Raw genomic sequence first — 5512 nt, forward strand, 5'->3', positions numbered from 1 at the left:
CCCCCAGGTCTGTGTTAGCAGGGTACCATTGGTCTCCATAGTTAAGATACCCACTTCTTCAGCACTAGGGTGCTCAAATGGGATCTGAGGTAGTGAGGGCTTCTACAAAGGCACAATTGGAAAAGTTTCATTGTCCTCTCTAGTCGTAGTTTCATTCACAGCAGCCAATGGAAAAGATGGCTCTTGAGTTGTGTGATGAGGCATTTGAGGGTTTGATCTCAAATTTGGGTGGAGCCTGAAGCACTAGTTAAGTGTGTGACCAAACATCTTGCAATGAGTGCAATAATGAGGTCTTTGTTCGAGGGAACTGATAGTGGAGAGTATGAATTTAGATTTTAAGGTTCAAGTGTTGGATTTGCGTTGAATAATTCTGACACTATTAAGAGACAATGCTAACGATGAATAATGTCACCGCAACATCTGATGATGCCAAATCTCACTTGAATGATGCTTGCCAGATATTAGAGGCAAATTCGACACAAATTGATGCATCAGAACTTGTTTGATACAATTGCTGACGCTATTTTTTGTTTTCATGTAGAGTGCAGCTGACCTATTAATTATTTATATCATATAATTTTTCATTTAACATGTCCTAACTATGCTAAGTATAACTCGTTTAACATTAAAATATACATGCTCATTTTAAAAAATGCTTTTAGATTTTCAAAATCCAAACACTGGCATTAATAATCATTTCCAGTTGATTTTATGTTTTATAGGTTAACTAAAATCCAACCCATGAGAAGTTGAGATAGTAGTTTAGGCCTAAACATGATTTAAATAAAAATGAACCTAAACAATGATTTTTTGACTTGGGTTGTGCTACGAAAATTTTTAATGCCTGTTGAGATAGTAGTTTAGGCCTAAACATGATTTAAAAAAAAATGAACCTAAACAATGATTTTTTGTAGGAATAACACTTTTTTAAGTCCATCAAAAGCCTTCTTCAATTTATACACTTTCACAATTTTAATAGAACCAAGTTGATTAAAAAAGACCTACTTTTGGAGGTGTCCTTATGAGAATGCCAATTTTAAATCCAATTGGCTGATACTTTGGGATGTAAATGAGTGAAGCAAACCTCAAGTCAACTTTGATTTGAACTTGTGCTTGATTATTTAATTGAGTTTAAGCTTAAAATTGTGCTTAATTCTATATATTTGAGTCGACTTATGACCAATTCATTTATAATGAAAGAGAAAAAAAAGAGTATCATTGAAGACAATTATTATAATTGAATGTTAGAAAGAATGATAGATTTAAAGAAAAATAATAAAAAATCATTTGATTTAAGAAAGTAACATAAATTTTTTAAAAATTTTTTACAATCATATATTTAAACTATTAAATTCTAATAAATTTTAACAATATTTTAAATTAATACTAGTTAAATAAACATGAACATGAGCTAGTTATGTTGGGGTTTGCTAAAGCTTGGTCTGTTAGCTTGTCGAACTAGCTCACAGACCACTTACTGGGAATCACTTGATTCACTTACGCCTCTAAATATAGGCCATAAATTTTGCTTTTGATATGTTCTGAAATTGGAGCAAAAACATCATTATAATAAGCTCCAATTTTTTATTTATAGCCATTGGATTTGAAGCATGCATTGAACTTGTGACTTAATTGCTCTTCTTGAACTTCATCTTCTATACTAAACTTCACACAAATTGCCTTTTTCTCATTTTGAAGCTTGATTAAATCCTAAATATTATTTCTCTCAATGGCTACAATTTGATCATTCCATTATTTTTTTTTTCAATTTTGATTCTCTAATTATATCTTGAAAAGTTACTTTTTTATAATCTAAAATAGAGCAGAGTGACTAAGCTGGTCTTTAGCTTGATCAGTCCTAATTGCCTCATCATAAAACATTCATGTAATTTATAACATAAGTTATTGATATTAACCGTAAAACCACTTCCTGTGGTCCCATAATATCCTCCGTCATAAGTGACAACCTACAAGCGTCAACTTTATGCATTTTATATTTGGACCTCATTGTGTTTTTTCAGATATGATACTTGTTTCTGTTATGTAGAAGTAGCTCTCGGGTATGAGGGCTGAAAACCTTTTCTTCCTCTCAGTCTCATTTATCAATTGAGGTTGCTATCATCTTCTATTCAAGCTTTTAAATCCACTAATTAACAACTTGAGTGCAATAGACTCAATTTTTATTGAAGGTATCATATCCCATCTCTTAGAGCTACACAACTCTAAGTAGATTAATTTTCAAAACCATGCTAGAACTGTATGAGTTTTCTTCCTATTTTATACCATTGTTGAACGCTTTACACCTTAAAAAAAGCTCTTCATCAATATGCGCTAATGATCATATATAATGACCACATGAAAGTGTGGGATACAAATTTGTCAAAGGGATTTTGGTGTTACTATTGCTAAGCTCTCCGATGCCAATGCTAAACAAAACAGCAGAGCTGAGTATGATAACTCAATGACAAACATTTTCAGCATTGAATTATATATATATATATATATATATATATATGGAAAGGTACTAGGAAAATCAAAATGAAAGATTAGGACCATTAATATGATTAATTCTATAAATTACATAAATACTGCTACATTTATAAACAATTAGGCTTAACAATAAACTGCCACTGCCAAGCTTATAACTAATCAAGTTAATTTCACTACTAAGAAAAAAAAAAAGGATATTTGGCAGCATTTATTTAAAGGCACTTTTAAAAATTGGCGTTAAAAATACAAGTAAAAATATTTAAAACCGTTGCTAAGAGCTTTTGTAACGCTAGCAGTTGCAGCAATTTAAAATTCACTGCAAAGAACATATCACAGATGTCTATATAAAGCCCTATGAAAACTCTTCCTTTGTAAGCCACCATTACTATGGTAACTCCAAGTTTCTAAAGATTCTGATTTCCTTTAACAAATTAAAGAAGACGGTAGATTTTGTACACAGTATAAATGACTCAATTAGCTTCTCAACAGTGCATAAGAACATAACTTTGATGACATTCAAACACATAAATATAAAGATTAGACAATTTTTGTATGGCTTTATTTTACAACTGTGTCACATTTTTATTTGGCTATAGTATGTTTCCTAGCTCTATAAATGGTTGAAATAAAATTTTGAAAATCGAAAATGTTTATTGTACAAAACTTATTATTTATTTCTAATCTTTATAATATTGATATTAACTTTTAAAAAATTATTATTTGACTACATTATTGTTGTATGAGAGAAGTATTGAGTGAGAAAATCTTAAGAAAAATGATAAAAAAAGTTATTTAATTTATTGTTTTTCTATAATTTTTACATAATTATGTAGTCTATGTGCATGCTATTCTCTAAGATAATAAACAAAAAATTACTGCACCGAGTACCAACTCCATGCATGGTGCCACGACCAGATTCTAAAAGTGAATTTTTCCCCAAGAGTTCAATACCTAGGTACCGAGTGACCAGCACCGCAGTGCCAATTCTAGTGCCCCAACTCCCAAAGTTAGGACAATAGCGCGATGTTGAGCCATGTCAAGCCAGGTGGATGGGATAAGTTCAACGCTAGTGTTATGACATTCAACGCCACACTACTATCAATGACCAATCTCTCGGATCAAAAGGCATAGAAAACATAGCCGTGGCGCCAGGAACCCAGAGACGCATCGCCACTACCCGACATGATAGTTATTGAAGGCATAATTTGAATTTTTTGTAGGGAGGAGTGATTTTAGGAGCATAGACTATTTAAGAGAAGGCTAGAGAGAGTCTAAAGAGGTTTTGGAAGTCTTTCAGTATGAATGAGTGCCTAACCTTTTTTTATGAGAGTTTAAGTGTACTATTGCTTCGTGTTGCAGGTGCAGAGAGAGGAAACCACTGCAAACACCATTTTTTATCATTAATTTTTTTTCTTGATTCACGCATTATAAACTCAATTTGTACTATGGAATGAATATATTTATATTATTTTATTATATTCCTATGCTAGGCTAATTAAACTCACTAATTCCTATAGATTACTAGTTTATTAAAATCAATTTTTTATCATTTATTTTTATTTTTTTTTATTTACACATTATAAAAAAACTATTGCAAATGCTACATCCATGCTTAATGCTTAAATCCTACTGAGAAGAATGATCGAGTGTTGCCAAGATAAAATCAAAACATCTAATTTGCTATCATGTTGACTTAAGAAAATAAGCCAATTTGTATCATGAGTATAGCAAACTCAAGTTTTAAAGAACATATTCAATCCCTTCTCTCTTAGAGCGGCACAACAATAAGTAGATTATTTCGAGCTTAACAAATTTATCTGTGTTGGACCAGTTGTTCGATTTGTTCATGAACAGCGAGTCTTTTTTTATTGTGCGTCAGTGAAAATAATGAGAAATGTACATAAATTTTCAATCATCCATTTTCTTTTGTTAATTTTCAAATTATCTTTTTTTTAAAAGTAAGCATTTTACATAAAAAAAATTCTAACTTAAGTGATTCTTCAGTAGTTTTAGGATGGATTCATTTATTCCAAATTTGGATAAATAATGAATATTTGTATTTTAAATACATAAAAAAACTATGAAAATTTGATACTGATAATTTTAATGTAGCGATTTGAAAATTGGAAATTAAATTATCAAATAAATAGTTTTGTAGCCAAAAGAATTCAAAGTATAATTTGTCGACAATGATGAAGTATTTTCGTTTATTATTTGGTATACATTTTACACGTTACACCAAATATCGAAATTGTACGAAATTAAATTGCATTTCAAATTCCAAGTAAAAGAACTAGTACAATTAAAATTTGTGGCGAACTAATTGTTCATTGCAAAAAACCCCACCAAACATATTAATCTCAAGGCTTTTACTTAAGCTAATGTAAGGAAATGTGATAGGTTATTCGATGTTGCATGCCCATATTTATTTTTAAGGTCGTGGCCATCAACCCTTACTCTTCTACTCAACAATTATTTATAAATTGAAAAGAAAACTTTACAACTATTATCTATTGTCTCTTATATCAAAAGGTTTATCCCCACATATGCATCTCTCTATAATAAATCATTCTCCCTTTTTTAATACATGATATATATAAGGATATATTAAAATCCTTCAAAGGAAAAAGAAATAATCTTGACTAGGTGTGATACTTCATTGTAAACATACCATCTTCTTAATATTTTATACATTTTCAAAACTATTTACTTCTCCCTTAATAAATAAATGAAAAAAAAAATTCACAACTTTTTATTAGCAAAACATCATCTTATCATAAAAGGAGAGGCAATATAGCTTGTAATGTCATCAAAGTGATTTTTTTCACGAATAAAAGCTTCCAAATATCACTCATGACATTCGTTATAGGCTACTAATTAGTGTTTCCCAAATGATGGTGGTGTCTAAAACACTTTCTTAGAAAAGTGGCCATGAACTTGACAATATGAGTTCTAGATACCACTCCTTTTAAAAAGTACATGATATTTACATGTCAGCTAAAAACCCTACCAACTAATAACA

The sequence above is a fragment of the Phalaenopsis equestris genome, unplaced genomic scaffold, assembly GCF_001263595.1.
Source record: "Phalaenopsis equestris unplaced genomic scaffold, ASM126359v1 Scaffold000002, whole genome shotgun sequence".
NCBI classification, from domain to species: Eukaryota; Viridiplantae; Streptophyta; class Magnoliopsida; order Asparagales; family Orchidaceae; genus Phalaenopsis; species Phalaenopsis equestris.